The 12,946-nt window shown below is 48.4% G+C and overlaps 1 protein-coding gene across 1 annotated transcript in view; it reads left to right on the top strand.

Annotated features, from left to right (window-relative positions):
* Nucleotides 1–12,946, top strand: part of sema3aa (sema domain, immunoglobulin domain (Ig), short basic domain, secreted, (semaphorin) 3Aa) — a 42,998-nt gene that overhangs the window by 1,486 nt on the left and 28,566 nt on the right. The gene's annotated exons all lie outside the window — the stretch shown is intronic.

Here is a 12,946-nt window from a genome sequence, read left to right as displayed (position 1 = left end):
GTCCAAAAACTTGGAAGAAAAAAAAATATGGGTTGATCTGCCTTCTGTCCTGACTCGGGGCCTTTCTTTAAGGGACTACACAGGTCTTCCTTCTTCTTCTTTTTTGCGATTCCCATTGAATAGATCTAGAAGTTGTAGACTTCTGGTGTGTTTAGGGGGGGGGGCATATAGAGCCACGTTGTTGTAATGCATGTGCATGGAGGGAAGGCTGGCTGTGATTGTAATGGCAGAGGATGAGAGTATCTTTATATGGTGCATGTGCACGTTTTTGACGTATACAGCAAACATGTTATTCTCTCTCTTCTGTGGTATTTTGAGGGGAGACTGCGGAGCGCCGGCTACTCCACTTTTTCTCCTCCTCTCTCTCTCTTCTCTCTCTCTCGCTCTCTCACTCTTTTTCTCTCTCTGTCTTGTCTCTTCTCTCACACCCTGCACTAAATCAGGCTCTTCATAATAGCAGACTTTTCATCTCAGCTAGAAATAACTGGCAGCATTTTTCACATTTTTTTGGGGGGAGGTTTTTGCTTTTTTAATGTCAGCGAGGGAGGCTATTGTGGTTCTTTATCCTAAAACATGACCGACTATTTGGGCGAGAGTGCGGTCTCTCCATCCTTTATTTTCGTCTCGTTCCCCTCGCGTAAAAAAGCCCTCTGAAAGTGTATGAATAGGTGGATTTGTCCTCGTTTTTGCGGCTGAAAAATGAGCTGGTGGTGTTAAAAAGGCGCCGTGCGTGCGTACGCGTGCGTGCGTGCGCGTGCGTAGCTTTGATATGTAACGCTTGTCCTGTCCGTGGTGCCAAAACGGAGAGCAGTGTTGAAGATGGTGGAATGTGGTGTTTTATCATTTTAATTTATTTTCTATATTCAGCCATCAGCCAGGACATTTGGTTTATTTTATGGTTGCAGTTGCGGTATACAGTATTTTATTTCTTTTTTTACATAGAATGCAAGCTATTGTAATTTCTGTGCAGTATAGTCACATAAATCCTTTCTAACCCTGAAAGTGTTGTGAGTGTGTTCGCCATATTCTAAGATAAAGATAAAGCCGTGCCACGGTACTATGTGTGAAAGTTTAGTGAACTTGGCCAAGTGTGGCGTGCCAGGGTCGGGTCGGTGGGATGTGGACGTTAAGTTGTGCTGACAAACGTGTTCGGTAGTAAAGCTTTTATACAGCACCGCAGGACATTTGTGGCCGGGATGTATAGCCCTCATTTGTAAGCAGTTGGTTTAAATGTGGAAACGGCTCGCGTGGCGCTCAGGAGCTGCCTGGGTCTCGGCTAAAGCCGGAGGGCTGACGTCAGGCTTCCAGGCCCGCTAGTGACGCTTAGCAACAGAAATGCTAACACCCATACGTGCAAAAGCTCTCATTTTTACTCGTCTTCAACGTGTTGCCTGGCTAAATGGATCAGAATCAAGTTTTTATATTGATATTATTCTCAATTTTGATTACGGGATCGTGGAAGATGTGTGAAAATTCACGCCCGAGGTTTAAAGGGCCGTCGTGCAATTTCAATATGATTTCATGTTTATTTATATAAAAACACACATTTATTTCATTTCAAATGTTTTTCTCAGTGAAAACACACACGGTTTGGGGGGGATCGGGGCGACAATGTCCCATCTCACCAATTAACCGGAATTAACCAAGCTACAAGTCCACAGTTATGTTAAACAGAACACGGCCTCTGTTTGAACTCGGGCACAGCTAATGCTACGTTAGCACACACACACACACACACACACACAGGCTAGCCTTCATCGGCATATTTCACTCATAATCCATTCTTTCTGCACGACGGCAAGATCTCAGAGAGAGAGGCATCTGTTAAGGGTCTGAATACGGTTTCCTCTCCTGCCTCCCTTTCTGATTCCTCTTCACTCTTCACGTTGTCAGGTCTGCTTGCCGCCGACAGACAAACGTACTAGAAGAAGAAATATGTCATCAGGAATCAAAGCCAGAACCTGCCGGATGAGTGACGGATGTGCGTCATCAAACGTGCTCAAGCTAGCAATTTGTTTTTAAGAGAATGGCCTTTCATGAGAAACGCACTTTTGTGCATTTGCGTTCATTTCTGCCAAAAATAAATCAAAGTATCTTTGTGTGTGTGTGTGTGTGTGTGTGTGTGTGTGTGTGTGTGTGTGTGTGTGTGTGTGTGTGTGTGTGTGTGAATGTTCTTGACACATCTTGGTGTGAGGACTCAACACCCTCTCTTGTGATTTCTTCCTCTTAGATTGCAAGTTTCGTGTGTGTGTGTGTGTGTGTGTGTGTGTGTGTTTACCCACAAGTGTATTTATGAACATGTGTGTTTTTAGCACAGCGGTATGTGTCAGCTCTGATGCGGTCTCAAATAATTAGACACCTGACTTTGTGCAAATGTGTGTGTGCGCGTATGCATGCAAGTGCGTGTGACTGGGTTGCTGTTCATAGCGAATGTGCGCTCTTGAGTGTTTCCTTGTGCGAGCAGATTTGCATGCTGACTCTTGTCAGCGTTCATATCAGCATCTCAGCAAATGAGTGTGACCGTGCTCCGTGGTTTGAGCACGCTGCTGTGTGCGCGGGACTGTTTTGAGTCCGTGTGCGAGTGCTCATGCACACACAACTGTCTGCCTGTGTTAATGCTTTCCAGTGTCTCTCCGGCTTGTGTCTCTTTGCACGGAGGGCCCACAGGTGTTTGATGGCCCTCTTGATGTCTGTCAAGGGACGTTTTTTTTTTTTCTGTTGACACCTACACGCTGGCTGGTGGAGGAAGGGTGGGAGTGATGGCGGGGAGGGAAGAACTGCTTTAATGACGGAAAAGCTGGCAGACTTACAGTAGACGAGACAGAAGGAAGGGAGGCTGGTCGTTAAGTGAAGTGTCACTCATCCCTTCTCCCTCCGCGATGCCGGCATAGTAATTAAGTCAAATAAATGATGGGGAGAAATACTCCCGGGAAGGACAAGTAAAACAAGCGGCGAGTGGGGGGAAAAAAAAAACAAAACAAGTGAGCCAGGCTCTCGGTTGCTAGGACAGTCAGACGAGCGCCGAGAGAAGTGAGCGAGCGGGGCGCCCCTCGAGCGGGGCAGTCGCACGAGCCGGCGGCTGCGTAGGCAAGGCCCTCGAGTCGAGGACAGTCGAAAAGGGACGAGAAAGTGACTGATCGGTGGCCGGTGGGAGCGCTCTCAAACGAGCGCTTGATGAGCACACACATACACACACACACACACACACACACACACACACACACACCTCCAGGGAGAGATAGTCAGACAAGCGCAAAAAAAGAAGAGTGATTTCCCCTCTCTTCTGGAAAGGACAGTCAAACCACCGCAGAGTGAGCAGTTTGAGCCATAAAGGGGGGAGGGCGGGGGAGAGGGAAATGGAGGCAGGTAGATAGAATGACCTCTCACGGGAAGGTGAGCGCAGAGTAAATGATTTCCCACAGGGGTCAGTTAGACGTTTAAAGAGAGGGATCTGGCTTCGCGGGGACAGAACGATGACCACAGAGTTAATGATTTCCTCTTCTCCTTGAGACTAAAATAGCTCCTCCTTTGCACCGACGTGACAAGTAACACGAGGGCAGCCGGAGACGTAAGGCGAAACTTTTGCAGAAGTTTTAACCGTCTTGTTAGAAAGGGATTTCAGACGCTCGGTTACGTTTTAACTGCGACGCTCGTTCATTTGACCAACAATCTGAAATCAATATCGCAACAAGTGGTTGTGTAATATCCCAAAGCACTGACATTGTATTTCCTGCGAAAGTGTATTTCCCCTATTTTGATAGAGCAGTCATTTGATCGTTGTCTAGAAACTTTGACTGATGATGTACCAAAACCACCACGGTTTCATTTCCTAAAAAAGACGCACATCGCGGTGATGCTTGTAGCAATCCAGCAAACACGTACGTGTGGAAGAGGAACTGAAGAATCAACACTCCCATGCGTACCTGCAAGTGGGTATAATGTTATGAAGATTCCAAGGGCGCCAGACTAGAGGGGGCGCCACAACGGTGCTCAATTTAAAAAAAAAATGTATTTCTAGTTTTTCCCCTTATCCCACCCGAGAACCCAGTGGCATATGGCCAGATCTTGTCGAAGACCTCTCTGTTTGGCGATCCACAGGAAGGAGGGATCCACAGGAAGGAGAGATCCACAGGAAGGAGAGATCCACAGGAAAGAGCCCGCAGGTTCAATCTGGGCTGTGGTGGTATCACGTTCCTTATTGTTAAGAGCATTTCATATGTAAATTTGCCAAACGAAGAAGATGGGTCCCTTATTGGAGAAGCTGTTGACGAGGGGATTGTTGGGCAAGCTGGTAGCATGGGATGAAGGTAGAGGAAGGGGTTTAATGTTTAGAGAAGTCAGGAAAAGAATAAAATAATCATGTGATTAATTAAATAAATAAAGGGCTCTCAGCCATATTCTTTATAGGGGGCGCAAAATCCCCGGCGGCGCCCCAGCCTGCACACAACCAGATGCCGAATCTCGGCACGGTAGTCCTCGTAGACGAGCGAACGGCCATCAGGGGAAAACGCCGACCCCTCAAGGTTTGATACTGCATGTACAGTGCGCGCTCGCCTCCCTCCCAGTCAGTGTGGTTGTGTAAGGAGGGATATCCAGTACACGATGAAACTGGACTCTATTGTGATCCTTAAAAAAGAGCCAGCGACCAACGGCAGCTCATCAGACGTTCAGAGGCCTCATTCAACAACCTGATAATTACTCCCCCACCCCAACATCTAATTATGGAGCTTATAACCTCTTAATGTTGTCCTAGCTGCCCTGCTCTGGTCGGATGGGTGGAACTAGGAAGATAGAGAGTGAGAGAGTGAATCTGGAAACAGCTTAGAGCCTTTCAAAATAGATGCTTGGTGTGGGACCGCAGTCAACGCAGTCTGGACCGAGCCCCATAATAAGCCCCGTTTCTCTCTAGTGTGTGTGTGTGTGTGTTGGGGAATTTACATGTGGGCATTCCTGCCTGTGAATATATATATATGTATGTATGTTTGTGTATATATATGTGTATGTATGTGTGTGTATAATATATATGTGTATGTATGTGTGCTTATGTGTGTGTGTCTGTTCACATGTGAGTCTCTCTCGCTTTCTCTCTCTTTGTTGGATCTGTCCAATCTGTAGGCTGGGGCTGACGGAGCGGATGTACATAATTATAAGGTGTTTTCCCGAAGCGCCAACTCTGGGGATGTCTGCCTTCATCCATCCATCCATCCATCCGTCCTCTTTTACCCGCGCACTTTCTCTCTCCTTCTCCTCCCCCTCCCCTTCCGCCTCTCGTGGCTCAGTCGCTTCTTAAGGAACCGCAACACCGCAACCCTAAGTACAGTCTCCATGTAGACTGTGTGTATTTGTCTGTTTGTGTGTGTGTATGTGTGTATGCATGTGTGTGTGTGTGTGTGTGTGTGCGTGCGTTTGTGTGTGCGTTTGTGTGTGCGTTTGTGTGTGTGTGTGAGAGAAATAGTTATTGCTATTTTCCTCTCTTGTCTCGTCTCCTTTTCCTGTTTCTTTGATTGTGGTGAAGTTGATACATATCTTTTGGCTATCCCGCCTTTCAACTTATTCTATTTGGGTGTATGTGTAGACACACGCACGCACGCACACACGTTGTATCTGCTTCAATCTTCCCAGTCATCCCACAAGACTGCATTCCACGATTATGCCCCGTCCAGTAACTCATGTTTTGCAGAAATCGTCTTTCCAACAAGAGCCCACATCCCACCCCAGAATGAATTGCATTACAATACAGTGATTCACACAGCCAACCGGCAGTCTGCCATCCCTCCTGGTCTCCAACCTACGACTTGATAAACGGCATGATACCACTATGAAGTTTACACTCTGCGTGTATGGGTGTGTGTGTGTGTGTTTGTATCCCATTACTCCCACAAATAATTGTGAATTGGCTCCAGTCCATCTGAAAGACAGCCATCCATCAAGTCGTTGAGAAGTGTCAAAGGGTTTTGTTGCAGTTTCGGCCTCACATGCTCTTGCTCAGGGGTCTGAGTCGGATTTCAACAATGCTGCACAGTTTTAGTCATAAATGCTTTTTTTTCTCCTCGTATCCGGGTGATTTTACTCCTGGAGGCTGATGAATTGGAAGATGATTTAGACTAACGCTTTGAGTTGTGTTCGTAAACTACGGTGATCCTGTTTTGTTTGAGCATGTGAACTTCGTGACCGTCCGATAGTACATCTCCGCGGATTGCTGGCCGGGCTGGGGAGTTTAGGTAGAATATCACGGATTCCCAAAGATCAGGTTTTCAAAGGATTTATGAAGAGTTTCCTTTACCAAATGCCAATTTCCTTTGGAAGTTTCCATTATAGCAAAACAGATCGTTAACAGTAATCTCGATGTGTGGTCAGGCTGTAATAGGAGCGAGACATAGGGGTAGTGTGTGCATTTTTTCAATAGGGAGTGTGTGTGTGTGTGTGTGTGTGTGTTTGTTCATGCACAAATATCTGTGGTTGTGCATATTTCTATGTCAGCAAGTGTGCATTTTTATGTTAGTGTGTACACAAGCGCTTGTATGTACATGCACAGTGAAAAATATCCCGTGTGCATTTCCTCCTGTCTGTGTGCGTCAGTCCATGTGTGTGTGTGTGTGTGTTGGGGAGCCGACAGTTGTGTTCTAGATGTAGGCTTGGGTTACAGCATGCTGGAGATGGCTGCAGTGTGGGTATGAATGGGTCTTGCCACCTGCTAAGTCTCGTCAGTCAGACGGAGGGAAGAGGGCGCACCATGCACTCTGGCCAGAATCATATTACACATCAGGGTAACATCTCTACAGAGGTTGACAGAGAGAGGGAGGGGGGGGGAGAGAGAGAGAGAGAGAGAGAGAGAGAGAGAGAGAGAGAGAGAGAGAGAGAGAGAGAGAGAGAGAGAAACCAGAAAACACAGAGACCATAAAAGAGAGAGGCAAACAATGCCAGTGAAAGAGAGTACGAGCGAAAGTGTGCGGTTTTGGTGTACTTGCGTGTGGTTTCGACTGTGCCTGTCTGCCCCCCCCCCCCCCCGCGCGGTACTTTTACATATGCTGTATGCCCAGGACATCGTGAGCTCTCTAGTCATACCTTATTCATCTCTAATAGGATGGCGGAGCGAGGGTCCGGCTGTAAAGCCGACAGACAGGCTTCGCTAATAGGCAGGGTCTCCAGAAGTGACCTCGCTAACCACAGCCTCCTCGTTCCTCTCAGAGTCGATCCGTCAGAGTGGCTTAATGATAACGCGACTTCTCCCTTTCAGCACTTCTTTGTGGCTGCGGGGCAGGGATTCGGTGATTCTGCATGATTTTGCATTTGTTTTTTTTTGCCGTGCAAAAGCGTGTGCACACATGCACAGACTCACCTGTGCCCTTGATTCCTGCAGAGCCGTACCGGCATCCATGTAAACGTGTGTTAGTTTGCATTTCAAATTCAGTTTGTGCGCTGGATATATGTTTTATGCATGTTTGCGTGCAAACGTAAACATGCATAAAACATGTATGTGTTTGCCTTCAGAGTAATCAGGACCAGAGGCAAAACAGCCGGGGTGTACTGTGAGTATTTAGTGGTATGCGAGTGGGCATCCTGTGGTGGGCACGGCTGGGCCTCTAGCTGTCTCTGTGGTTGTTGGGCTGGAGGGAAACTGCTTTCTGTGGTCCAGCCCTCCAGCGACAGGAGGAGTCGCACTAATGAAACTGTTCCACATACAACCACTTTGTTGTGTGTATATGTGTGTGTGTGTGTGTGTGTTTTCTTTCATGCTCATATTTCTGTTGTTGATATATTGATAGCCAAATATCGCTCTTATATATATTTAGCTAGCCCCTCTCCTTGCAGTTTGAGCCTCTTTCTCACTTTCTGTCTGCTTTATTTCCTCCTCCTCTCTCTCTGTCTGTCTGTCTGTCTCGCTCTCTTGCCCTCTCTCTCTGTCTCTCTATCTTTCTCTCTCCGTTTGTCTGTCTGTCTCTCCCTCTCTTTCTCTGTTTCTCTCTCTCTGTCTCTCTCTCTGTCTTGTCTGTCTGTCGGTCTGTCTGTCTGTCTCTCTCTCTCTCTCTCTGTCTGTCTGTCTGTCTGTCTCTGTCTATCTGTCTCTCTCTCTCGCTCTCTCTGTCTGTCTCTCTCTCTTGCCCTCTCTCTCTGTCTCTATCTTTCTCTCTCTGTTTGTCTGTCTGTCTCTCCCTCTCTGTCTCTCTGTTTCTCTCTCTCTGTCTCTCTGTCTTGTCTGTCTCTTGCTCTCTCTCTCTGTCTGTCTGTCTGTCTGTCTGTCTGTCTCTCTCTGTCTGTCTGTCTCTCTCTCTGTCTGTCTGTCTGTCTGTCTGTCTGTCTGTCTCTGTCTCTGTCTGTCTCTCTCTCTCTCGCTCTCTCTCTGTCTGTCTGTCTGTCTCTCTCCTTTCTCTTTTTGTGTCTCGCCCACTGAGGATCAAGGCGGATCACCACAGAATGCCGTGTGGTGACTGGGACATCTAGGATTTGAGCAGAGAGGGGGATGAGTGAAGATGTACAGTGAAATTCAACACATACTTAGGCTGCTCATATAGATTTCTGGTGGTTTGGGATGCGGTGGCGCTTTTCCTTGTTAGCCCCCCCTGATTCACATCCTATGGTTGGAGGCAGCGGTTCTCTCGGCTAGACTTGTCATGGTATATATGCTGTAAAAATGTCTCGTAAGATGGACTACGGCCGTGAAGTATGGCTATGAGTCGCCGTGACTGAGGAACGGAGGAGAAAAAAAAACCCTTCCTTTATTCGCCTTCAGTCCGAACGGTAATACGCGAGGGAGGAGGACTGCTTTGATTCCTCCGCCCATGTCTGAAGCGTTAATTCGGCCGAGATACAATGGGACGCGTCTTACAAATCCAGAACAGCCGTAAATTAGTAACACTGATAGAAAAAGAAGAAAAGAAGACAAAAATCAAAGCGCCGTCGATTCCCATCCTGGGTCACGGGGGGCGCGTACCGGTAACGCGTCTCCCGCCGGAGCTGTCAATCAGCTGGACCGTGGATGAGGGAAGAATAGCTTCCTAGGTTGTGTTGTGCAGGCGGTTGCCATGGAAACCAGCCCACACCTGCAGCAGCGCTCGGAGAGAGGGGGGGGGGGGGGAGCAGGTGAACTTTTCCGGCATGCGCGGTTATCCTTGGGCTTAGGATAACATTCAGACGCTTTGTTAAGCCAAGCGCTGGGCAAATACCCGCCGAGCGGCGGCGGCGGCCTCATGGCTTTGTCCCACACCTGCGTTTTGTGTCGCAGAGCGGCAAAAAGAATACGCTTATAAGAAGAGAAAAGGGGGTTTTGGAGGCTGGGGGGCGGGGTGGGGGTTGTAGGTTGACACACATAACCAGTTGAAGGTATCACGGCGCGTCTTTCCTTCTCTGAGGTGGGAAAGATAAACAGGTGTGTTGGTTTCAGTCTGGGTCCCCTCCCTCGCTCCCCGGCTTCCCCCCTCGCTCCCCGGCTTCCCCGACGCCCGTTCGTCCGCCTGCCGGTCATTTTGGCGGGGCTTTGTGGGATCGCTATCTGTGAGACGCCAGTATCCGCGCGCTCCACGCACGCGGCCCGAGACACGCTTGACAAAGTGCAGAAACACACCTTTCCGTGTCCTCGGCACGCACCCTTTCTAGAATAAAGAAGGACGCCGGTGCCAACAGACGGGAAGCGAAGTGGGGTTCGCCGTTTGGACGGCGTGTTGCGTGTTGAAGGGTCCTCCTGGCCTGGTGAAACCTTGACTGTGTACACGAAGGAGCGAAGCTCTTGAAAAGCGCTGCATTAGTTTAATGGAATATCACCCGTCTGTTAAGTCTCAGCCGAGTGTTTTCCTCTGTCAGGCCATGCTTTTATGATTCCAGTCACTCACTCACACACGCACTCACATGCACGCACACACACGCACACGCACACACAGATAAACATAATTTTATGCCTGTCGCCTTTCTTTCGAGCGTTTCCATTATTCCGCTATTGCGTGCCGCGTGGGCGTCTGAAATGCGTGTCTGTTTGGAGAACGGGGGAGTGAAGTGCACTCGGCAGAAAATTTGCACTTGAGTTTTGAATGTGGGTCTTTTTTTTTTCTTTCCGGGGGCTTTTTAAGACGAGGGCCGGCTTGTTTTCCGTCGTGTACGACAGCGGAGCGAGCGACAATTTGCTTGAATGAATCGCTGGCGTTCGCCGGTTTCACGGGGTGTCCTTTAGCACGCAGTGTGTGTGGGGGGGGGGGGCACTGACTATAACGATGCAGGAGTCAACACAAAGGTGTATGCCTACAACTTAGTGTGTTTTGTTACACCAGGTTTATTTTGCATACTGTCACTCCCGCGTACACACTGCAGACACATGACGTGAAATGTCATCATGTGCAGAAGAATTCACATGTGTGTGTGTGTGTGTGTGTGTGTGTGTGTGTGTACACAAACACCTCATCTGATATTGAGCCAAGACAAAAATCCCACAAAATCATTCAAGTGTGCATGTGTGTGTGTGTGTGTGTGTGTGTGTGTGTGTGAGTATGCCCATGTGAGATGGAGAGAAAGTGTCAGTGAAGGAGAGCAGACACAGGGAGGAAGTGTGGAACAAGGGAGAGGTCTGTGTGCTGTGGGAGGGGGAGCCGGGGAGCCGGAGCGCACACTCTGTGGTGATGAGTGTATGTATACGTGCATTTGTATATAAGTGTGTGTGTGTGTGTGTTTGTGCTGATAGTGTGTGTGTGAGTGCACACATGAAAGAAGTGACTTAATTTGTCCCTCTCTGATTCTCCAACATAATTAGACTGTGTGGTGATTGATAAATGTGTGTCAGGTCAGTGTGTGACACATGTGTGTAGGTAAGCGCGTGTGGGTGTGTTTATGTGTGCGTCTGTGTTGTCGCGGCGTGGCAGCAGAGTGTGTGAGAGGTGGGAGCTGCTGAGTGGGCTCACTGTTGTACCACTTCATGCTGCATAAGCAGAAATGCTGATTGAATTATAACTTAACCTGGAAAGACGAGTGTGTGTGTGTGTGCGTGTGCGTGCGAAACATTTAACATAATATTAATATATGCTTAGCAAAGTGTAAGATTTGTGGTATATGTGCTTGTTTGCAATTTAAAAGCAAAGCATAGTGAGTGTGTGTGTGTGTGTGTGTGTGTGTGTGTGTGTGTGTGTGTGTGTGTGTGTGTGTGTGTGTGTGTGTGTGTGTGTGCATGTCTGAGTGTGATGGAAGGGCTATTTGGCTGTGCATGCATATATTGTACCCTCATATGTGTCCTCAGTGTGTATATGTGTACCCTGACAAGTACCCTTACTGCATATATTTTTTTTCATGCACTGTGCCGTGAATGGGCACACACACCGGTTTCCAAAAAGAGCGTGCCTGTGTTTAAGTTGGAGGTCTTTAGGTGTTTACACCCCAGTTCCCCTCTTTCCCTCAACCACAGTAGATCCCTGCACTGATAAAAACCCCCTCTGTCTGTGTGTGTGTGTGTGTGTGTGTGTGTGTGTCTTTGTGAGCGTGCGTGCGAGACCATGTGTTGAAATATGTGCGTGTGTTTTCGCTTTGCCCCATCTGGGGTAAACCTTTCGTGACAGACCTCGGAGGCTGCCATTTTGGAGAGCGCTCCTGGCTCGCCGGTTCAGCTCGCAGGCGCTTACCTCTCGTTGGGCCGGGTCATCGCATCTGCAGCCAAAATGGCATGGGACCTAAAGCGGAGGGATAGCATCTGTAACCGAGAACAGAGAGGACGGGATACTGTTAACTCCTGACTCTCCTCCGGCTCGCTCGTCTCCCCCCGGTTCTCGCCGTCTTCACAGATAGGAGCTTTTTGAGACTTTTCGGTGCATTTTGTGCTGTAAATGCGAAATAGCCTAAAAGTCATTTTTCTCCCCCATTTCAGTCCCTTTTTTATGCTTACTTTGGCCCTCTGCCACCTCAATTTCTTTTTCCTTTACTCCACAGTTGAAACACGAGAAGACCTCTTCTTGCATTCTGTTCAGCATAGATTGTTTTTCCTTACTTCTCTTCTTCTCTCTGATTTCCTGGCCCTGGCACGTCACGTCTGATTGGAAACAAAGCTTTATCTGATCGGCCGTGTACGGAGGATTAAATGCCTCGGACGGACGGCAGTGCCTCCGAATTTTGTCAATCACAGTTGCAAACTGCGTGGTCATGGCGGTGTGTGCATGGGGCTATTGCTTTGTGGACTGACTGATAGTTGGCGGGGTGTATGTGTGCACAGGAAGTTTGCGTGCATGGCGTGACAATAGTCTGAGGGGGGAAAAATCCGCAAGCGCACCCGCACATGTATGCAAAACCCATCTGAGGTCCAACAGAACTTTATTGAGCCTATATGAACACACGCAGATAAACACACACGTGCACTTCATCCGTGCCCTCTTCCGGTCACGTCATTCCTAATGCCTCGCCGTTATTCGAACCCCCCCCCCCCCAACTGACGCAGATGAGCTGCAACCGTCTTTATTAGGTGACGGTCACGCCCTCTTACTGTCCTCATCCTCCCAACGGGAGACGCTCACAATATCAATGTATAGTTGACACTTCATCTCCGTCCGGCGCTCCGTCAGTTCATTCTCCTCTGTGCACACAGATGTCCGGGTATCTAACCCACGATGAGTGGCCGCAGATGGCTCCAATAACAGCCTGTCAATCAGCGCTTTGTGGGAGGATCAGGGGGCTCGCTAGCCACAGGCCGGCATACGTGCATGTGTGTGTCTGTGTGTGCACGAGCATGCTATTCTGTGTATGTGTGCATATATATATATATATATATATATATGTGTGTGTGTGTGTGTGTGTGTGTGTGTGTTTGTGTGTGTTTGTGTATATGTGTGCATGCCTGTGCAAGCATCCTGCTGTGTTCCATGTGTGTTGCAGGAGTGCATGCGATGCAGTTGTGTGTGTGTGTATTTGTGACAGAGACAATGATGGATGACGCCATTTGATGTTGTTGCCGATACCCGTATTACACCATATACTGTACCTGTAG

This window comes from Lampris incognitus, chromosome 3 (genome assembly GCF_029633865.1).
Source record: "Lampris incognitus isolate fLamInc1 chromosome 3, fLamInc1.hap2, whole genome shotgun sequence".
In the NCBI taxonomy this organism is placed as follows: domain Eukaryota; kingdom Metazoa; phylum Chordata; class Actinopteri; order Lampriformes; family Lampridae; genus Lampris; species Lampris incognitus.
This window is presented reverse-complemented; position numbering and strand designations above follow the sequence as displayed.